Source organism: Polypterus senegalus, chromosome 1, assembly GCF_016835505.1.
Source record: "Polypterus senegalus isolate Bchr_013 chromosome 1, ASM1683550v1, whole genome shotgun sequence".
Classification (NCBI taxonomy): domain Eukaryota; kingdom Metazoa; phylum Chordata; class Cladistia; order Polypteriformes; family Polypteridae; genus Polypterus; species Polypterus senegalus.
This window is the reverse complement of record NC_053154.1, coordinates 213,000,040-213,024,978: the sequence shown is the minus strand read 5'-3', so window position 1 is coordinate 213,024,978 and position 24,939 is coordinate 213,000,040.

The following is a 24,939-nucleotide window of genomic DNA, read 5'->3' as shown; positions in this document are numbered from 1 at the left end:
GAGTGAGTGGAGAATAACTGCTTTTAGTAGAGGAGTTCAATCGTCTTGGAATCTTGAACACAAGTGACTAAAAAGGCAAAACTCTCAGTTTATCCATTGATCTACATCCCTGTCTATACCTGTGGTCATAAACTGTGGTCAATGATGAAATGACAGAGAATGTGAGAAAAACCGCAGGTTTTTCCACAGTGTGGCAGGGCTGACACTCCATGATAGGATAATACATTCAATAATTTTGGAGAGGCTCAAAGTAGAGTTGCTGCTTCTCCGTATCGAGAGGAGTCACTTGAGGTGTTTTGGGTATGTCTTAAGGATAACCCCTGAGTGACAGTTCCTAGAGCTTCTGCAGGCACGTCCCACTGGACAGAGATCCTGCGGGAGACCCAGGACATGCTGGAAGGATTACATCTCTCGGCTAGCCAGGGAACACCTGAGAATTCCCCAGAATGAACTGGAATCTGTAGCTGGAAACAGGGAAGTCTGGCCTAACCTGCATGGCATGCTGCTGCAAAAAGATCTTTGTCATGAACATCTCCCAAAAAGAAAAATCACAATATTATAAAGAAGCAAAACAAAACCAAAAGCAGAGTTCATAACACAATATAAAACAAAATATTTTAAAATTAAATAAAGAGAAAATATACTTAAGCCAGACAACAACCCTGGCTGAAATATAACACAAGTCAGCTTTTCATCAGAATGGTGGCACCCACAGGATAGCAAAATGGCACTGCAATTAATACATAAAATAACTACCAAAAATAAATGATGCACAAAAGGATTATATAACAAAATTACCATAGAATCTGAATCTGCAATATTCTGGTTTCAAAAGTGTATTGGTCTTTATTGTTACGAAGGTGTACAGTTAAGATGAGGTGCATGTTAAAATCTTCACAGCAGTTTTAATTCAGTAAACTCTGATAAATAAAACATGCACTTTGACTTCATATATCACTTCAGTTCTTTTGCTCCCTAATGTGTTATGTAATATTGATTTTTTGAGATAATTGTTTTCTAATTGGTTGAGGATATTTATCTATGAAGGTTAATTAAATCAAATAATCACTAAGAAAATCTATCTATCTATCTATCTATCTATCTATCTATCTATCTATCTATCTATCTATCTATCAGCTGCAAGAAGGATATCTCATATCTAGGAATGTCAACCCACAGTATGGTGGCAAAGTAACTAGATGGTTGTGTGCACTGGAAGTGCTCTCAAAGTAAAAATTCTAGGGTCCAAGGCTATGAAGAACAGTTAGAAAACAGGAAGTTTCCCCAAACCATTTGGTTGCAACAGAAATCCTTCTTGAACATCTTTCAGTCATTCTGCAAGATTTGAAGGTCAGAGAGCACTTGAGAACTGGGAATCTGAGGATTTTCACATTGTGGAAACAGTCCTGAAGATTACCCCAGAAGACTTGTAAGAGGTTGAAGTAGGAGTAGTAGTACCCTGTACATTGGAACTCTTCCTCCTATGTCTGACCAACATGCAACACATTGCTGCTCACCCACTGTCACTCACGTGCGAGTAGAAGGCAGCTAATGGGCTTGAGTAATGGTAATACCACATCTGACAAGGGGGCGGCAGGGTGCACTGACTGTCTTTCTCAGTTCCCTGCAGACCTTTCCCGAGAAATCCTCCCAGGTTCTGGTACCTCAGAAGATGTCACTTCCAGTTCAGACGACATCACTTCCGGGTTCGGGCCCCTCAATGATGTCACTTCTGGGGGCGTCCCCTTCCATGATGTCACTTCTGGGTCCATCCCCTTCAATGACGTCACTTCCTATATGGGCCTTTTAAGCCGTCATCTTACCACCAAGGAATCAGTATTGTAAACAACTGTCTATTTCAAAACCTTTTGAAGCCAGGGATATTATACGGGTGTGTGTGTGTGTATGTAAACATGATAACTTGAGTACGCTTTTAGTTAGATTTTGCATACAAGTATTAGATACAAAACGTAGATTTCTATCAACTTTTGAGCTATTTCTGCTAACCGGAAGTGGTACTTTTTTATTCATGCAGCTGCAGATTCCGATTTATTCAACTTTACTTTTATAATAATTGTTCAGTATATTATTAATTCTGTGGTTGGCTGGCGCCCTGCCTGGGGTTTGTTTCCTGCCTTGCCCCCTGTGTTGGCTGGGATTGGCTCCATCAGACCCCCATGACCCTGTTGTTAGGATATAGCGGGTTGGATAATGGATGGATGGATATTATTAATTTAATTTGACTTATTGTTGAAGGTTCTTTAATGTACATACATAATATACAAATATAATCATTGTCTTGCGTTTTACTCCTCAAACATCCATTCCCATATCTGAGTATACGAGAAATTCTAAGGGAGACCACTCCTGATTTTTTTTAAATGTTCATATTTAACTTACCTCAAGCAGCAGAACATGTCAGCTTGTGTATGATTGGCTTGCACTTGTGCTCCCATGGAGTTTTTGCTTACATGTACTGGAAATGTGAGTGGCTGTCAGACTAGTTGAAGTAACTTCCCTGTAGGAAAATTTGAATCAGTAAGCTAATCCATAATTAAAGTTGCACAGAATGTTAGAGCATTAAGATATACAAGTTTACAGAATCACTAATTCTTTTCAATGGGAGATTTTAAATTTTATAAAACGTTGTACTGCTTGCTGTATGTAAGATACCTCAACCAAAATTGAGCTGCCCAATAAATTTCCTTGAAAAATAAGTGTGCCAGATTTCAACAAAATCGGTCCATTGAGACATGAGTGGTTTCGCTCAGACAGACAGACAAACTTGACTATCACAGTATGTACTTTTTGCATTTCATTATATGTGGTCACACTTCAAAACACTAGAAAACATGATCACAAATGTAAAACTTGCTGAAATGATTGAGATGGTAAAAACAGATTCTTCTGCTAAAATAGGCTTTCAAAAATATATAACAACAAAAATACAGAGTAGTGTGTTCAGTATTGCCAGGAATGTGGCAACCAATATTTTCTTTTGTGGAATGTTTCTGGTGGAGCACAGAATGAGGAATAGTTAGGCATGTTTTCTCAATTCATCTGAAGAGAAAATCTGCCCCTGCTATAAAAGGCTTAATTTGTAAGCCCAGCCCAAAGTTATACCATAAACGTTCTCAGAACAAGAACAGCCATGCAAGCTATGAGGTAATAGAGATACTCCATTTGAGAAACAGAGAGAGAAGAAAATTAAAGCCTCCACTCTTACTTCATCCATATGTTATCAGACCTGCTTAATCCAGTCTAGAGTTTCACAGAATCCTGAGCCTATCCCGGGAGCATCAGGCACAGGTCAAGAACCAACGATGCACATTGATCCATGTAGTGGACAGGGCACCAGTTTACCACAGGACATACTTATGCACATCAACACTCACTTGCCAGTCAACAAGACCTCCATGCTTTTGGCATATTGAAAGGCAAAAATTGGAACTTAATTCAATTGTTTCCATTTTTAGCTTAAAGAATAATAAATAGGAGTCTGCCTGGTAAGCAACTCTTTCAGCATTGCCTGACCAAGTGGTACTTATTTTACAGTGCCTTTTGTAAATGTGTAGTCTCAACCAGAGATAGGCTTGGTGCCTTTCCACTTCCAGTATGTGAAGCATTCTTACAAGAATTGTGATCAACTCAGAGGCACCTTGTGGAAGACCACCAGGGACTTTGCCCCACCGAGACACCTGGAGAAGGGAAGGACCGTGAGAGGGCCAATATCTTCCCTGTGGCACAAAAGAGCAGCCCTCCTGGATTACATCAGGGCTGCAGATTTGGAGCTTGGAAGCTCAACCCTGTTGGGGTCCGTGGCCACTGCCAGGGCGTGCCTGGATGATCCTGGATCCCTGAATGGCAGCACTTCCGCAAGCAAGTGCTGCCGGAAGAGGAACCAAAGGCACCTGGAGTGCTCCAACACACCAGGAAGTTCATCAGGGCGGAACCTGGAGCACATCCAGGTGCAACATAAAAGGGGCCGCCTCACTCCATTCAGAGAGCAAGAGTCGGGTGGAAGAGGACGGAGCTTGTGAGAGAGGAGTGGAGGTGGCAGAAGAAAAGAAGAAGAAGGACTGAGCTTATATGAGTTTATTGTGGCTGTGTTGTGCTGTATAAAAGAAAAAAAGAAGAATAAGTAGAGTGTGCATTTGACCATTGTGTGTCCTTGGTGTCTGTCTGTGGTCAGGCATTTTTTACACAGCTAAATTTCTACATACTTTATTAATTTATGAGCAATCAAATGGTGTTTCTAATGCTGGGTGTATTTAAGATTTTTTTTTCTCTGTACCCTTGCTATATTTTTTGCAAATACAAATGCATGGCCACATAAACTTACAGCCTCTGCTGTTCAGCAAGTAACAACAGTTTAGATAAGGAACTAAAGACAATCTAAGTTTTCTTGCTTCCTTTTCACAAGTTATGTGTTCATTTACATTACATGTGCAGGTAAGAAATACATTTTGAGATCTAGAAATGAATGCATTTCATCACCTCCTTGATATAAATGTACAGCAGGCAGTGCAGATCTGCCTAATTGCCGCATGATTAAGCGACCAATGATCTATGGATACACCACTAAGACATCATACAATTTCTGAATTATCTCACTCCCTGCAACAAAAGTAGCTTTGCCCTGAGCCCAGTCTCCTGGGACAGTCTCACATATGCCATGCTGTACAGTAATTAACTCTGATTAGCCCCTACAAGTTCCACAATACCCCATCTAATGGGATAATGAGTACAATTTTACTATCATGAGAAAAATGATTTCATGGTTATGCACACACTGAGTTTAGGTAATCATAAATATAATCACTGAAATGTACTAGCAAGCCAGCTATTTTTGCTTCCTGCCTGAAACCCAATGTTGCTTGGGTAGGTTCCAGACCTTTAGGTTGGTTAGGCAGATTCAGTAATGGTTGGAATGTGTGTAGATGTACAGTATAGATCTAATCTCCTGGAGAATTAATTTGCATTATTTTTGTATGATATGATGGTAAGTAAAATGGTCACCTCTTGCAATTACCCTCATAATTAGATTAAATTAGGTATTTTATCAATCCCAATGGATATTGTAGATGCATACAGCAGCAGAAGCTTTAAAAAGGATACAGATTCATAGGACAATAAATACAATCAGTCAATCAATAATGTATATTGTGCAGAAATTGCAAAATGAGCTTAAAGAGTATCAGCATTTAGTTCGGGACATTGGGAGGAAGCATTGAATTGCCTGATAGCAGCGGGCAACATCTACAACTTACTGATGAAAACGTTACGTCATGCGGTGGCAAATAGTAAATTTTTTACAGTAATATGCGAAACATGAGAGACTCTAGGAGGTAGCATCTAAGAGTTTCCAAATTTACCACGCGCCAGAAGGTGCTTTGTATCTCGCTAGCAAAAACATACCTGCATTTTCCAGATATCTGTTGTTCACTTCCTTTCAAGAATGAATAACTATAAAAAATAACATTCTTAAACTTGCTTTTTCCCAATTCAGGATCACACAAGGCCACATGGCAGTATCAAGTGTAAGGTAGGAACCATCCCTGGAAAGGGCACCAGTCTGTCACAGGACTAACCTAGAATTGTTACTGCCTGTTAACCTAACCTGATTGTCTGTAGGGATGTGTGGGAGAACATTGCACTACCCTGATGAAAAGCCACACATACATGAGGAGAACATGTATTAAAAATGATCAGGACACTGTGCTGAAAGTTGTGCCACTGATAATATAACATTTTCAGCTTTTTGTGATGTTGAGGCCAATATCAGTTTTTATTTCAAATTTTATTTTGGAAAAGTTATTTAGCCAGCTTTACTAAGAATAACTTCTTTGGCTGATTGATATACTGTATGAAATTAACATATTCAGGCAAATATGGGGTTTAGACTAGGGTAGTGATAAACACTGTAACACTGACTGGGCTTCCCCACAGTTGGAGCGGAACAGAAGCATCTGAACTGCAGCCTATCGGAGACAGGACAAAATAAGCAGAGGGGTTGGAGCCTGGGAGGACAAAACTGAGCAAGTAGGTGAGGAGTGCAGGCGATTCATGAGGGCAGCAGAGACAGAATAGTAAGAGATAGGAGGAAAACAGTGCTAGCTAGAGCAGTGAGCTAGACCGTAGGCGCTTCTGATTTTTTGTTTTGATGGTGTGCCCAGGACCATAACATCAGGCTGATGAGAGAGAAACCTCGATTGGGACTGCACTGCCTAATTAAAGTAAAGTGCTCCAGCATCCACGAAAAGCTTATCTGGTGTCCTGAGTGGTTCCTTCAAGGGTTGCTACAGTACAATTAAAGGTTAGCCAGTTGAAAATATAAATAAAAAAAAACTAAATATGAGATCTTCAGTGTGCTGATTGCTATTTATATTTAATGTTTGTATAATGTGCAGTTTGTGCATTTTTTACATTTTAGGACTTTGGGATTGGTGCGGTGCAAAATGTTGCAGTCTGATGATCTTTGCAGTCCATTGTGATTCATGGCTGAGATATCTTCTGTGCTGATTGCACATTTCTCTTCATAAAAGTTTCCTTTCTTCTCTGATACTCCTGAGGTAACTGGATTGGCAGCTTTAAACTCGCTTTGTGGCAGGAATCCAATCCAGGCCTTCTTCCAAACCACATGCCTTCTGCTGACAGGAGGACCCGAGCACCATGCTACTATGTTAAGAAAAAGGATAATGAAAATGAGTAGATATGTTCTAAAGTAATCACTCATTTTAATTGTTACAGTTTCAAGATAAGGAAGAATATTTTAAAAGTTATGAACCACATGAGTAATGGGGATGAACAGACATACTGCAATTATACTCTGATGAAAGCCCACATAGTTCTGGGCACGAGGTGAGGGTATCTGTCCTCACACAACCTTATTTACCGTGTCTCTATAACAGACTCAAAAATATTTACAGATGGACACCAACGCAACTAGCCAATAAACTAGCTAAATTAGTTGAATTTAGAATAGATACAATACTGTAAATACAGATAATAGATCAATTGGGTTGTTCACAACTGAACATTGTCTATTTGTTCGCTCATATTTTAAATAGGTGGTGGGTAAAAGCCACTCTAACGTTTTAGTAGCTCCTTACAACTGGATAAGCAGGGTTGAAAATAGAGGGATAGTCAGAGTAACAGTACATTTAGAAAGTACTCAGACCCCTTCACTGTGTGTACTCTTTGTTGTCTTGTAAATTTAATTTTAAAAGGATACATTTTACACTTTGTCAATCAATCCACACACAAAGACAATAAATACTGGCAAAGTGTAAAAATGTTTTCAGAAAGGTTTACCAGTTTATTAAAACTGGGTTCATATTAAGGGTTCAGACCCTTTGCTGGGGTACTCTAAAGAGTGGTCAAGTGCTTGCTTTAGTTATGTTTCAAATGTATCTAGAACTTGATTGGATCCACCTGTGGCAAACTGAATTGATTGGACAGAGTTTAAAAAGGAGCACACCTGTGTATATGAGGTCAAACTATTCACATTGTGTTCCAGGACGAAAACCAAGTCATGTAGTCCAAGGAACTCTCTATAGCTCTCTGTGGTAAAGCTGAGGTAAGGCTTTGATCAGGGCTTGGGTATAACACCAGTTCTAAAGCTTTGAGTGTTCCCAGGAGCACAGTGGCCTCAGTAATTGTGAAATGGAAGAATTTTGGAAGCAGCAAGACTCTTCCTAGAGTTGGCTATCTGACCATACTGTGCAACCGGGGCAATTTGGGCCTTGGTCAGGGAGGTGACTGAGATCCCATTGGTCACTTTAACAGAACTCTTCTTTTAAGACTGAAGAACTTGTCGAAAGACTGGTCATCTCAGTAGCACTACATCAATAGGATGTTTATGGTAGCGGCTAAATGGAAGCTAATCTTGAGTGTAAGGTATCTGATGACATTTAATGGACTGTGAAAGTGTAAGGAAAAAGATTTTCTGGTCTAATGAGACCTAAAGTTCTGCCCATCCCTTCAGGCACTATATCTGGAGAAGCCTGGTGGTGGAAGCTTTATGCTGTAGGGGTGCTTCTCAGCAGCAGGGACAGGAAGGCTGGTTAGAATTAAGGGAAAGATTTATACAGTCATACTGTATATAGAGGGGTGCTTGAAGAAAATCTGCTCCAAGGTGCACATGACCTCAGACTGGGGTGACGGTTCACCTTTCAGCATGACTATGACTCGAAGCATACAGCCTAGACAACCCTGGTTTGGCTAAATGACAAGTTTAAGTCTGTCCTTGACTGGCCCAGCCAAAACATAGAATTAAACCCTATTGAACATCTTTATAGAGACCTTAAGATGGCAGTTCACAGAAGCTTCCTACCCATCCTAATGAAGTCTAAGAGGATCTGCCAGGAAGAAGTTGTAATTGTTGTCAAAGGACTTCTATAAAGTACTGAATTAAGGGTCTGTAATCCTTTATGAATGAGAGATATCAGTTTTGAATTTTTAATAAATCTGTAAATTATTCTGAAAACAAGTTTTCAATTTGTCATTATGGGTTATTGATTGTAGACTGATGTACAGAAATGGCAAATGTATCCATTTAAAATTAAATCTACAACACAATAAAATGTGCAGAAAGTGAAGGGGTCTGGACACTTTCTGAATCTACTGTATGTTAATAAATATTGAAATGGTTAGTCTTACTATCGATGCACAGCTTGTACTTTTATTCTTACTAATAATGCAAGAAAACATTTCCAGAGGAGAGAGTCCTCAGTTTTACCTTTTGTCAGAAAACCCATTATTTCATGTGTGCCTTACTTCTACATTTTTTGTGATCCTGAGGTTACTTTTGTTTGGCAAGAACTTAATTAAACAACAGCACATTGCTTGAGCGGTTATGCACATATTAAGCGTGGAAATAGATTAAAATTAAGATTTGGGGGTGCAAGCACCAGAGGAAAAGAATCTGATTTTACAAGGTAAACACTGAATGAACCAGCTGTCATGGAGCTGCACAAAGGGAATAAGAACAAGACGGGAATGGAATGAAAGTGATAAACCATCATTTGCTTTGCACTAATTGGCATGAAAATGGTTTAAAAGTGAGGTGAAGAGGAAGTATTAATCATCACCTACATTAAGAAATAAAATATGGACAATATTTGAAGTGGAGTGTGCTTGGTACAAGTAAATGACATAAGCCTGAAAATTTGATGCATCCCGCTGGTGGCTTTGACTTTAAAATATAACAGGTCAATGTGCACAAGAAAGACAGAAATCATTATCTCTGAACAGCAATATCTACTGGAGTGATCTTGCTGAAAATCAATAGGCTTCTAGCATTTTAAAATGCTAATAAGTGGGCCAGGTTTCATCCAGACTGAGTCATTTGTTTTTGAATTATCATGTTCACTGGCTCACATCCTGACACGCAGACATGTTACTCTAAAAGTGGTCAGATTGTATTCAAGGATGTGTGCGGACATTGAAAATTCAAATTCAAAATTTTAACCAGATTACAAGAACTTCTGTCCCCCTCTCTATGTATATATACAGTCAATACATCACAGCATTGTAAAGGTTTCACACAGAACAAAGGGAAGGCACAGGGTGGGAAATGGGTTAAAAGGAAAACATTTTTCATAGAACCTCCATTTTTCCTCTTGGGATAGATGAGAAGACTTCTGAAGAAGACCAATGATATTGCCCTGCATCTAACCCCTGCCCAATCTAGTGCCACAATATAAAAGAGAGGCTTGAGATAGGTCATTGTTTGATGATTCACCTTGCTGGAGAAAGGAACAATTGTAGAGTTAGACTCCAAAGCCTTTTCCAACACAACTTTTTTGTTTTTTTTGGCAGTAAAATAGGCATATGCAGTACTCATCTTTCGTATAGGTAATTATTTTATGAGATGTCGCCACTGAGTACGGCTGACATCCTGGCCGATCCGTTAAAATTGCGGGTTTACTTAACTTTTCGGTTATTTTTTGTCACATTGCTTGCACAAACTACCACTACTTTGATTATTTATGACAGGGGAACACTTTAAACATTGGGAGCCAGTTTAATCACCTATTTCGAGGCAATCTACCAATTGATGAGGAGAACAGACACAAAGGCACGCAACAGGAGCCAAACCATGGATATTGAGAAAGAAACACCACAGCAAAAGGGTTAGCATGTGGAACAGATTGAGGAATAAACCTCCTTGACCCAGTCTCTCAAAAACAAGATGGATGACCTCCGAGCCAGGATTAAATTCCAATGGGACATCAAGGATTGCAATATTCTTTGTTTGACTACAACAAGGCTTTTACCTGCAATACCAGACCAAGCAGTAACTCAATCTGAGTATTTCTCTATCTTTTGGATGGACAGAACGTCTGAATCCAGTAAAGTAAAATGTAGAGGTGTCTGTTTTATGATAAACAATAAATGGTGTGATCCCAGGAACATCTTGACTCTTTCACACTGCTGCTCTGCTGATCTGGAACATCTGATACTCATCTGCTGCTCTCATAGTTTTCTGCTGCTTCTCATCTCCTCTGTCTATATTAACCCTCAGGCTAATGTACGTAAGGCTTTGCCTAAGCTCCGCAATGTTCTTAGTGAACATCTAATCAAACACATGGAAGCCGAGTGTATTGCAGTGGGGAACTTTAACAAAGCTAACCTCAGATGGGTCATGATGAACTTTCAGAAGCACATCACATGTCCAACCAGAGGTGGAAACACACTGGATCACTGTTGCACTCAGTTTAAGTCAGGCTACAAAGTGCTGTCTCAGCCAGCTTTTGGCAGGTCAAACCATGCCGTTATTTTCCTTCTCCCACAGTATAAACAACGCATCATGAAAGAGGTTCAGTGACAAGACTGATCAAAAGCTGGTCCGGCCAATCAAAAGCCATGCTAAAGGATGTGCTTAATGATGTAGACTGGGATGCTTTCCGGATGAGCTCAAGTGATGTCAACAAGTTTGCAGATGTAGCTGTCAACTTTGTTGATATGCTGGCAGAGTCCATCATTCCAACAAAAATAAACCAGTGTTTCCCCAATTAGAAGCTGTGGATGGACAAAACCATTCAGAATGCGGTGAAGGAGAAAGTGGAGTCTAAGTTTCATCTAGGGGACAGCAGACAAATGTGGAAAGACTACAGACCATTACAGATTTTAGAGGTAAACCCACTGTGTGTGTTGACTCCTTTTTGGCTGTGTGGTTTGACACTTACGAGGCTAGCATTAACTTGCTGATTAGCAAGGATAATAGAGCAAGCACTAGCACTGTTCAAAACAGCGGAGTTGTGATCTCTATGAGGGGCCAAACAGGCCATAAATCATATATTTCTGTGTGTAATCTATTGGTTTACGTGTGAACACTATTGGTTTATGAATATTTACTATCGGTTTGCGTGCATACTTAATTGGTTTGCCTGCATACAATACTGGTTTCATTCACATGAACTATATTGGTTCGTGTCCGTATATTATCCGTTTGTACGTGTATGTCACTGGTTTGCATATGAACTATATTGATTTGCGTGTGTATATCACTGGTTCAAGTACGTTTGTTATTGGTTTGTGAGTGAACTGCATTGGTTTACGCTTGCATGTTATCGGTTTGCGTATGAATTATATTGGCTTGCGTTCTGTGTCGGTCTAACAATAGATTTGCTTATGCACTATATTGATTTCATGCACGTCTTATACTGGTTTCATGTGGGTAACCTGTCGATTTTGCGCTTGAACTCTATTGGTTGTATGTGTGCACTATGTCGGTTTCGTATGAAACATATTGGTTATGCGTGCGCACCCTATTGCAACTCTGTGTATGAACTATATCGGTTCTGCGTGTGAACTATATTGGTTGTCCACGTGATCTTCAGAGGAAATGGGCGGGGCAAGAAACAGGAACTCAAGGGCCGGTAGAGTCATGGAGTCACATTGGAGTGTAAAGAGATGTGTCTAGGAGACGCATCTGCGTTTAGATAGATAGATAGATAGATAGATAGATAGATAGATAGATAGATAGATAGATAGATAGATAGATAGATAGATAGATAGATAGATAGATAGATAGATAGATAGATAGATAGATAGATAGATAGATAGATAGATAGATAGATAGATAGATAGATAGATAAACGGCACTGTATATTTTTTCTGCACCATACGTTTGCGAAAGGACTTGGTGGTAATTATTACTATTTGACAGAATCTACCCTTGAGTCTGTAATGAACACGAGGCTGAAGTTAGGTACGTATTCGGCCGTCTTCTTATTCGGTCCCATCTACATGCTTGCTTGCAACCCGCAGCTGTACTTGTTCATACAGTATTTGCAAAATTTTTACTTATTCTAAAGGCAAAATATTCAACATTTACGATTGACGTCTTTATGCAACATAACATTTAGTTACTACTAGTTAGATTTATTGTGCCCGGCGACCCGCACCCGCACAGACAGGTGAAGTGACTTGCTCAGGGTCACACAGTGTCAGTCCCAGGACTTGAACCCACGAACAAAGGGTTGAAAGTGCAAAGCCATAACCGCAATGCTTGCACATCTATAACGTGAATATTAATTGACTAAACGTGTCCATTCTATGAAAAGCTAAACATTTGACATTTAAGACCTGCATGTGTCAGTTACATCATATTGGGCCACCTTACCTTTCACAGTTTTGTGAAAAGACAGATGCGTTTTTTAAGATGCAGCAGAGTTTTGCTCCGCCCAGTGCGAGTATCAGAGTGAAACTGACAATGTATTCCCACTTCAAGATCAGATAAATGGGATTTACTGTGATATTTAATGGGCACTGTAAAGTGTTAAATGGCGTTGGGCCACCTTAATTTTCATAGTTTTGTGACATTGGCATATATAAACTTGTACAGGACAGATTCCTTTGTTAAATTAGAGTTTAACAATTTTGACCCGTGCAGGACCAAAATGTGGAATATTTATTTTTCAAATAATGGATCAGTCTGTAATGATGCCGATTAATGTACACGCTGTAGAATATTTTGCATCACTGTTATAATAGAATATGAAGCTGCTTTGCAAAAGCTGTGTGAATAAGTAGCTGACTGCAAGCTTATACTGGGAGTGAATAAAATGGCAGCCGAATGCGAACCTAACTTCAGCCCTGTGATCATTTCAGAATTAAGGGAAAATACTGGTGAAAAGAATTACCACCAAGCCCTTTCACAAACATACAGTGACGTGCAAAAGTATTCAATCCCTTTAAAAGTCATCCTAATTTTCTGCATGACAAAAGATTTGTCCACATATTTATCTTGTTGATATTTTTAATGTGAACTCTTGTGCTGTAATAAAACGTTATCAAACTCCAAAGAAAAACTCCAAAGTGATTATTTGCCTAAGTATTCAAACCCAACATATTCATACTTTGTCAAGAACCTTTTTGCTGCAGTAACAGCCTTCATTCTTTTGGGGTACGTAAATATGCCCCAGTTCTGTGCATTGCTCAGGCGTGATTCTTCCCTATTCTTCTTGGCATGATTTCTAGTTACCCTCTATGTTGGTGGGATGGTATCTCTGAACAGCAGTTTTCAAACAGTGCCCCAGATTCTCAACAGGGTTAAGATCAGGGCTTTGACTTGGCCATTCCGAAACATTCACCTGTCTGTTTTTGAACCATCCCAGTGTCACTTTGGTCGAATGCTTAGGGTCATTGTCATCTTGAAAGCTTTAAATTCATAGTAGACTGGAATGAGTTCACTTGCAATATTGTGTGAAATTTGTGCCCATCTATTGTCCCTTCAACTCTGACAAGATTCTCAGTCCCAACACATGAAAAACATCCCCATAGCAAGATGCTGCCACCACCATATTCCACTGTAGGTCTGGTGTTTCTTGTGGCACGGCCAGTGTTTGTTTTACACCACACATTCTGTACCTCTTTGAAGTCTGAGAAAAAAAGTTCTATTTTGGTTTAATTTGACCATAAACCCTTCTCCTACATTTAACTGGAAACACGCCATATGTGTTTTTATATGGACCATCATAAGAAATGGGTTCCTTCTTGCCACCTTCCTGTAGAGGCCTGTTTAATGGAGAGCTCTTGAAATTGTGGACCCCTGCACCTTCACTCCAGTTTCAGCCAAAAAGCTTTGCAAACATCTGAGAGTGACGGTTGGATTTCTAGTCTCCTCTCTCTCCAGTTGATGTCTAACTCTGATGTTCAATCTTGAGGAATGGCCTGTTCTAGTGAGAGTCAGGGTGCTGTGATGAACCTTCCACTTTCTGATGATGGATCCAGCAGTGCACAATGGGACATCAGACTCTTGATATTTTTATAATTATTTCCTGCTACCTTGTGCATTTCAATAACTTTATTTCTCACATCAGCAGAATGCTCCTCTCTCTTGATTTTTTCAGTGACTGTCCACCAAAGACTACGGCCTCTACGAAGGGGACTTTTTATATCCAGAGAGAAAGGAGCACCTCATTATGTTTAATATGACTGTCAAATGTCTGCCACCTTTGTAATTAACTTGTCATTGGTGTAAACCTGGAGCTTCCAAAGCACAGACGTTTAAACACTTATGTAAACACTAACTTTGGAGGTTTTCTTCTTCAATTAAATGTCTACATAAAATACTGTAGTTTATTTTGACTTTGTAAATGTTTTGTTACAGCATAAGAAAAAATATGGAATGAATAAATATGTACAAATATTTTGTCTTGCATAAAATTATGACAACTTTCATGGGGATTGAATACTTTTGCACGTCACAGTATGTTTGTGAAAGGGTTTGGTGGTAATTATTTTTAAGTTATGTTCACATTCAGCTGCCTTTTTATTCACTTCTAGCTACATCCAGTATAAGTTTACAGTCACCTACTTATTCACAAACCTTCTATATTAACAGCAAGGCAAAATATTCTACAGTGTGTACATTAATCCGCAAACTGATCCATTATTTGAAAAAATAAATTTCAACCAAAACTTGAACAGGTTAAAAATGTTAAACTCAACTTTAACAATGGAATCTGTCCTGGACAAGTTTATATTATCCTAATTAATATGCACGTTGTAGATGTGCAAGCATTCTGGCATAGTGTTTAAGACTGCACTTTTAAACTGAGTTCGTGGGTTCAAGTCCTGATAATGACACCATGTGACCATAAACAAGTCACTTCACCTGTCTGTGCAGCGTGGGGGGCACTGGGCGAATGTAACCAGTAGTATCTAAATGTTGTATGCTGGATAAAGGCGTTAGTAAATGTAGAATATTTTGCCTTCAGAATTAATAACTGGTTTCAAAAGTTGTGTGAAAACGTACTGTGGCTGGGTGCGAGCAAACATGATCCAGGAAGCAAATAAGAAGACGGCCCAATACGTACCTAACTTCAGCCTTGTGTTCATTACAAACTCAAGGGTAGATTATGTTAAATAGTAATAATTACCAAAGAACAACAAACCCATGTGCCTTAATGATTACCACCCTGTAGTCCTTACGTCTCTTGTTATGAAGTGCTTCAAGGGAATTATTAAACATTCAGAGGGAGACATGGGACTTTGATCCACTACAGTTTGCATACTTTACAAACAGGTCTACAGATGACGCCATCTCACATGTTAAGCACACCTCTTTGTTCGATGTAGACAGCAACAAGGGGTATTATGTAAGATTGTTGTTTATAGATTACAGCTCAGCCTTTTAACACCATTGACCCCCACTTATTTGCCACAAAGCCTAAAGACCTGGGACTGAACACCCCCCTCTGTGACTGGGTGCATCTAACAGGCAAGCCTCAGGGGGTAAGAGCAGGCAACTGCTTCTCCTACACTATAATCGTCAACGCAGGAGTTCCACAAAGCTGTGTACTGAGTCCTCTGCTGTAGTCCCTTTACATGCTCAATTGGGTGGCTAAGCACAGCTCCAACACATTTGTTAAGTTTGCTGATGACACAGTTGTTTTAGGCCTCATTGCCAACAACAATGAGGAGGTCTATCTCGACGAGGCAGAGAACCTGGCAGCAAGTTCTCACTGAATATCAGTAAGTTCAATGTGCTAGAGGTTTTCTTCAGGCAGAAGCAGATCTACAGCCCCATCAGCATAAATGGAGGTTGTTGTGAGGGGGTGAAAGACTTCAGTTACCTGGATGTGAACATTACAGGGTACCTGACATGGGCCTAGCACACACAAACTGAGGAAAGTCAACTTCTCCCCACCTATTTTGAAAATGTTTTAAACTGGCATCACAGAAAGCATCCTAACATAGAGCTACACATCATAGTTTGGGAATTTTTCACTCCAAGATCGCAAAGCCCTGCAGAGAATGGTGTGTTCAGCAGAGCACATCTTAAGGTCAGCACAGCCCTCTCTGCAGGACATCTACACCAAGCGCTGCTGGACCAGGGCAATTAAAATAATTATGGACTCTATTCATCCCAGCAACAGGCTGTTCATCCTTATCAACTCAGGCAAACAACTGCGCAGCCTAATGGTGAAGACCAAGAGACTCGAGAGGCACTTTTACCCTCAGGCCATCAGGATCCTGAACTCTGACATGCCAACAAACATTCAAACCAAAAACTCATTGCACACTCACTGGAATTACTGCAGACACTTTATATTCACTTCATTTTCAGATTTCTGATTTTTACTTAATTTTAATCTATTTTAATTTAATTTAGTTAATTTTTTTCTTTGCATTTGGTTTGGTTTTTTGCACAATCTTGGGTATAGGCTAACTATTCATTTCACAGCACATTGTACCTATGTCAACTGTGTGTGTAACTAATACAACTCTAGAATTAAGCTGAATTGAATTAAATTGAATTAAAGCTTGAGTTAAACTGAATTATTTTCATTGGGCAAAATCTACTAGAGTGATTCTCCTCAAAAATCAATAGACTTCTACAATGTTGTCACAGGTTTCAATCACATTTGCACACACATACACACAGACATCACTCTGAATGTGGTCAGACTGTGATCAGACCTGCTTAAAGTGTGGAAATGTACTATAAAATTCAGAGTAGAAATGTTCACCCTTTTTTAATCTGTATACGTACAGCGTATGCAGAGAAAGTAAAAATCTCCTGTTTCCAAAACTAATCTTGCCAGTATAAAATGAATCATTGATCATTCTTGTCCACTGCAGGAGATGGGAACATGGAAGTTCAGAGTATTTTTTTTTAATATATGCATCTCAATATGCAGTGCATATTCAGAAAAACATAAGATATGCATAAGTTTGCATGTAATTACAATAATACATATTTTTTGTATTTCACAACCTAGATCCTTAATTTGAGATCATAGTTCATAGTGCTTACTCCTCCAAAGTGCTTGCAGATAATTAGCACTTAAAAGAGGATGTTTAACATAACAATATCAGTAAGGAGCATGTGTTAATAAATATGAAAGTCTCAAACAGCTGTATCAAAAGGTTAGGTTTAATTTGTACTGACTGCTAAGCCAGAATGTAAGATAACTGTATAATTGATATATGTGTTAAATGGAGCAAACACTGTACTTAGAGGAAATGAGACAGTTTAAGTGGAAAAATATTATTCTGCAAATGAAGAGTTTTATCACAAAATGCCATTTATTCATTTTAGCAAAATTGAGAAAAATGACCCCTTTTGTTATGACCATATGAAATGGAGAATACAGATAATGTATAGTTTTACAAGTATATTAAATATACATTGGAAATAGCAAGCTAGCTATGTTGGTGAGCTATGCCAACATCTTCATCAGCTGGAATGAAGATTGTTTCTCATTTTTCAACCAAGGCTTTGTATGGGAACAGCACAAACGATATATGAAGAGCTGTGTTGGTGCTTCCTCTTGCTCCATAAGCCAGCTACAAAAATTTATTAATGATTTTACTAGTTTCTATCCACCTCTCAGGTTTATTGTTGACATTTCTACCACACCTCTACCACATTTACGTTCCATCCTTGGCATACTAAAAAATCTTCACAATCTTGACTTTGTAATAAAGCTCTCTAAATGAGGACTTGCTTCATTGTTAGAGTACAGGACAGGATTTCTCAGTCAAGCCAGGAGTAGACCTCATGGCATCACTCTAAGAGGAACCCCAAAAATGAACTCCACATCCCGCTGGTCCTTTCATTCCACAGGAACACTCTGTCTCTCCCACAGGTCACCAAAGAAAATTTCCCAATTTTGTAGGAATGATCCTCCCACAGAACCCTTTTTTCCTAACCCTCCAATGATTTCCTTCCAATGACCACTTAACCTTACCTACACAAAATGTTCATGTAGGTTAGGTGAGCCATAGTATTCACTAGGCACTTCTAAACTATAAATGCATTCAATCAATTGCTCCTTGTAGAACTGTTTGTACTTATAAGTACAATTACCCCACTGTAAACTTTCACTACAGTTATAATATTGCACAACCTGCACCACTTCATAAAGCGCGTATTTACATATAATGACGATATAATTTTTAAGATGAAATGCAGCAAAATATGTTGATTATATTATACAGATAAAACTTTAATTTCATTAAAATAATCTGCATTGTTAATAATTAAACATGTGAGGACATGGTACCGCAAGCAAGTTCACGTATTGCTCCTGCCTTGCGCGCTGTATATTTGCTGAGGCTGGTGCGACACTGGAAAGATAGATAATTAATAATTAAATAATTAAACACCTACTATGAAGATATTTTAATGTTCCTTAAAAGTTTTGAAGAATCGTCTTTGTAAGCTTACAGCTGGCTTAACATTTATTACAGAGCTGATTGTGTGACGATTAGGTATTTGGGGAAAGAAAAGTAAGGACAGGAATTGCAGGTTAGTACGTTTGAAAGAGACAGTACTGCTACAATAAATTATTTCATCAAAGGTCGCGCATGGTGCAGCAAGCATCTTGTGTGAGACATGACCAATCACTGCGCCATCGTGTTCCCATGTTTAATAACATGCTTTCATTCCAATCATCATGAAAATGATATCAAGTATACATCTCAGTATTTTAATTATTCAGAGAGCTGTTATATCACGAATGTAATGGATTCTGTGTCCTGTTTGAGAAAGAGAAAGAATGGAAACACGTAGTGATTCACACACATAGAACACATTGAAGATCAAATACAAAACAAAGTATTTAACGTGCTACTTTAGTTATGGTGGGATTTGAGAAACTAGTAAATTAAATGAATTTAAGATGAAGTTTATGATGTTCTGCTTTAATGACAAAATAAACTACATGATTAAAGTGGAAATTTCGAGATTTAAGTTGACATTTCGTGATTTTTTTCCCCACTGTGTGCCTATTTTTTTTGTCTGTACCCTAATAAGCTCAGACGGTGGGCTACAACTTGCCTTTTCACGGCGACTTTGATATGTGGCACTGTGTGACTTTGTGAACTTGAGCTTTCGAGTTTCTCTGACACGCTATGTCACTCGATCAATTTCCTTTTGTTGATTATACCACTGTTTAAATCAGCAAATAGTATGTTTTTCCTTTGCCTCCACTTGGTATTCGCTGAAATTCTTAAATTTTCCCCTGTGCTTTTCCCATTGTATTTTTAAAGAACGCTGAGCTTAAGGGCTATTTATATTGATTTGCATATTCAAAGAGGCGTAATTCTGGGAGGAATTGGGGTGGGACAGCAGGCATGTGCACAAGCCTTACTTTTCACGCTGACTGGGATTTATGGAGCGGAAGAACGCGGAAGTTGGAGTACGCACAGATTCCTGCATCTGGATTTTTCTGTGCGTAAGAACATTTCGGCTTTTGTGCTTACATCATGTTATAGTACGAATTCTACGCATGGCGTTATGCATGAGTCCCCAGGCATCTTGCAAGTCTAAAAATATCATTTTTTCTTGTGGATGGATCCAGCCATGTATATAGGTGAAACAAGGAGAAGGCTTGCAGACCATTTCAGTGATCACATTTAAGTCATTAAGATCAAAGATGTTGCAAAGCCTGTTGTAGAACACTTCATATCCTTTGATCACGGCTACACTAATCTCTCTGTTTGTGTTCTTTCACAAGGCTTCAAAGACACTTTTCAGAGAAAAAACAGATGATGCTAAAGTCATTCTCACCCTGGGATCACGCATTTCTCCAGGTCTTAATGACCTCTTTAATGGCAGCTTTTTCTCACCTACTCTCACCTTTTTCCCTTTCACCTGCCCTTTGTTTGTTCCCCTTCCTATATATTGTTACCTAGTCTCTCTGTTCATTTACAAATCTGATGAAAGCTATACACCCAAAATGTTGTATACTGAGAATCAACACAAAAAAACTTCAACACACACAAAAATACAAACTTCTTGCTGTATCAGTTCACCCGATCTGTATGTCTTCCAACTGTTGGAGAAAAATAGAGAACCTGGAGGAAACCCACAAAAATATGTCATTTTTTGTTATTACATCCTGACATTCTCAAAATTCAATGTTCTACATTAGTGGTTCTAAAAACTGGAATGTAGCATTTATCTAATTTTGTGGTGAAATTCTTCAAATATTGTTCCATCCATTTTACTGAGTTGCTTAATCCACATTAGTTATGTGTGTGCATTTCAGACATATGCTATCTTAAAATCTTCCTGCTATGTGTTTCATTACGTACATACAGACTTTATTGAACCCCTGGGTTCTTTTGTATTTGGAGTCTCAAATTCAAGCACAAGTCCTAGACAAAAAGTTATGCAAATCACTAGTTCAGTCTGCTGTGAGAACTGCCTTACCTGGATATCAATATGGTGTGGTCTTATGTAAAAAAAGAAATGTTAGGATCACCTCTTCCTGGAATTATGTGTATTTGGGATTGTTGCTCTCAAAAAAGCAACAACTGGAAATTGCGCACGAAGTACAAGGAAACAGAATCAAGGCCACTTGAACTTGAGCTGGCACATTAACAGATAAAAACAATTATTGCAGAATTTATCAAAACTCAAGGTCTAAGAAAAAAAGGTAAAAGTGTATGTTTCTAAAGCCAAGATTTTATATGTCTAGCTTTAGAGCTCATAGAATTATCAGTCAACTACCAGAAATACTTTTCCTCTAGTACTAGTGCACTGAACATTAGTGTATAATAGAAAAACACTGTCTCTGCATGTGCCCCTCAGGTTTCCTACGAAACAGGGTATACGTGAAATAGGTTTCACAGGCATGCAACATATCTGTTAGATTATCTTCACTGTAACAAATACTTTGTCAATTTAACCCACAAAATATACTTCATGTGATAACAAGTGATAGTTATGATTTTGTATTGTTCTTAATTTTTCTCTAGCCTACTGTTAGTAATCTTCTGCAGTTTAATTGTCCATTATAAGCGTTTGGACTAGGACGATTTCAAGTAGTTGGTTGTTTTCTGCATTAAAAATCTATTTAATGTTGCTGAAAATATTAGGTGCCATTCTGACATTTTGTTTATTTATAGATGCTGTCATTTTGTGAGCCCATTGTCAAGACATGGCTTCCCGGTTGCTGAGGTTGTCGTCTCAGAGGTTTGTGACCTGTCATCAGTTTCCAAGAGGGTAACCCTTAAAGCGCCGTAACTGGCTATATTCAGTTCCCAATGCAATTTGCCAGCACAGTGGGGCCGAGTATATTCAGCGGCGTACATTCGTTGAACACCATAACCGGCTATATTCAGTTCCCAGTGCAATTTGCCAGCACGCTGGAGCCGAGTATAGTTGGCGACATACATTTGTTGAACGCCGAGAGCATTGTGTTGCTCTTTGCATGAAAAAAATGTGTTCCATGAAAGTTTCACATTTTTCTTGGTGAATTGTGATGTTCTCTTAAAAAGTGCAGCAAAAAAAGTATTTGGTGACCGGGGGTGCATTAACCCCCTAAGTATGTGGCAGTTTAAGGGTTAAAAGTTCAACATTGGTGGCAGTTTTTTTTCGTTTAGTGATGGGCTGATGAAGCCCCGTGAAGCTTTTGAAAAAGATCCAAAGCTTCAAAGCTTTGAAAATAGTGACATTTGGTGGATTACACAAATCATAGCAGTCTTGGGCTCGACACAACTCAAGTTCTCATTGGCTTTGTTGATTGCATAGTTACTGTCAGACAAGTACATAGAAATATTAAAATCTCAAGAACACTCTGTCTTCATTATAATTGTATGATAATCATGTGTCACACACGTGCGCATGGGAGGCAACTGAAGGGCTCAAAAAGGGATAATTCCATGCTGGACCAGGGGGTGGCAGAGTACACTGATCCTTTTCATCGGCAGACCAACCATGGGAAATTTTGCCTGGACTCGATAACGACACTTCTGGTTCCGGGCCCAATGATATCACTTCCAGTTCCGGCCCCCATTGACATTATGTCCCCTGGCCAACTTTAAAACCACCATGTCTCTTTATTGTATTATTGGACTGAAGTCTGTTGAGACTTGCTTCATTGAGCCAAACTTTAAATCATTGGCAGCCTATTTTAAGTATATGGGCGGATGCCCCCAAACCTTTTCCTGTGTTAGTTGAATCCTTTCTCACATGTTATCATTGATCATAAAGATATCATTTGCTACCATTATGAATACTCTACTTGTAGCGCTGCACTCTGGCTCATCTGCGCCAAGTGCCAATGGCTTCTCCCTCTTCAGCTGTTTTAAGTAGCTCACTATCCTTCAAAGGACCACTTGCTATTGCCGCACTAGAAGGAATTATTTTGAAATGTTGGCATTCTTGCCTTTTTTATCGGCTCCCCTGCAGTTGGCACTAAACCACTAAATTGTATGATGGAATGCTAATTAATTTTGCTGGCGACTCATACCCATGCTGATGTAACAAGACAGCTCCATTACTATAGTGATGTAAACAAGAAAAATGAGACACATAAGCCACCATTCATTCATAATTATGTAAAAATTTTATCATGTCACTGGAGATTTTACCTTAAGGCAATATGAAAGAGAAATATTTTTCCATTAGTACTTCAGAAATAATTGTCCTAAGGGGCAAAGAGAATCAAAACAGCATATAGAGAATGTGCTTGTGGAGCTGGGCACACATAAGATAGTTTGGAGAACATGTCTACAGAAGAGTAGAGTATTATTGACACATTATAAGTTTGAATACAGAAGAATAGTATAGCATGGTGTTTACTTTATTGTCAGATAACAGGTTTCACAATTCTGGACTACAAATTTCATTCAGTGTCTTCTGTGTATAATATTTCCCTGTCATAACATGTGAGACAGCCCAAAGCTTCGAAACAGTAAGAGCATTGGCAGTACTTTAGTGACGCTTGAAACTTCAAATGACATCAGTCACTTAGTTGTAAAGCTTCGATACACAGCTTCTAAAACAGTGAGCTTTCATGAAACTGATACAAGCTATGAAGCCTCGGTGTTAAACATCCCATCCCTGTCTTTCACTTCTTTCTCTCAGGCATATGGCTTTTTAGCAACACTTTTTAACTAAGATTTTCAAATAATTGTTTTTTTTTTGGCTTGTTAAAAGTGTGGTTTGACCTTTGGTTTTTGGTAACTGCATGTATCTTTGACTATATCTCATTTTCTGGTCCTGCTCTTGCAAACAATATTGTCATTACATTTGAGAAAGTACAGTAATTTAACTGGATTTATTAAGTCAAACAAATTATTTGATTGAGATTAGTGTGAGCTGAAATAAAATGAAATGCCAAGGTTGCACTAAAGGAATATTTGAATTTGGTCTCACCTAATAAAGGCAAATCAAATGTTCACCTTTTCTTACATTATATTTTCAGTTAAGTGCAACCTGAATATTCAATGTATATAAAAATAGAAATTCTTAATTAGATGAACCCAAATGTTTCATTTCGTGTGGTAACATCCAAATATCTACTTGAAAAGTGCAACATTAATTTGATTCAAAAGCAGCAATAATGTTTCAATGCTTCCAAATCAATGTCTTTTTTAAAGCAGGTCTCATTTGGTGTTAAATATTTAGGAGTGGTCTCCTCTCGACTTTCTCGTATACTCAGATACAGGGATGGATATTTGAGGAATAAACCGCAAGACAATGATTATATTTTTATATTATGTACATTAAAGGACCATCAACAACAAATCAAATTAAATTAATAATATATTGAACAGTCAGTCATTTTCCAACCCGCTATATCCTAACATAGGGTCACGGGGGTCTGCTGTAGTCAATCCCAGCCAGCACAGGGTGCAAGGCAGGAACAAACCCAGGGCAGGGCGCCAGCCCATTATTATAAATGTAAAGCCGAATAAATCGGACTCTGCAGCTGCATAAATAAAAGGTAAAGTACAACTTCCAGTTAGCAGAAATAGCTCAACAGTTGATAGAAATCATTGTTTTGTTGTTTTGTACCTAATATTTGTATGCAAAATTTGGTCGACCTAAGTAAAAGTGTTCTCAAGTTATCGTGTTTACACATACACACACACCCACACACACACACACACAGACAGACACAGAGACATAATTCCAAAAATGGTATTTTCGGACTCAAGCAGGTCTAAAACATCGAGATTCATCAAAATCTCTAAATTGAATTTTTGAAGGATTCTAATACCTTCCTTATACTTCATATATGAGAAAGTCAGGGAGGCCTAAAACGTCGAGATTCATCAAAATTTCAACCTCAAATCTTCAACCCTATACTTCGTATGCGAGAAAGTAAAAATATGTCTACATTTTGGGGACTTACTCAAATCTAGCAAAATGGCACAAATAATACAATAAGATAGGGCCACTCTTGGTACGAAATACAACATAATGGTCAATCACTTGTGAAACACACTTAGCAATTTTCTCTCATCAAACACTCTCTACAGTAAAATATTATACTAAATGTGAGGTGCTGCATGCTTCTTCTTGATTTTTGTGATAAAATGGTGGGGAATCACAGCATTTATGGAGACCTACCCCCTGATGTGTGTAGTCACAATGACAAAGGGGATTTGGAAATTTCTTTTTTTGTTCAAATGAACTATATTAGGTTAGACCAACACAATCTTTTTTAATGCTAAATAAAC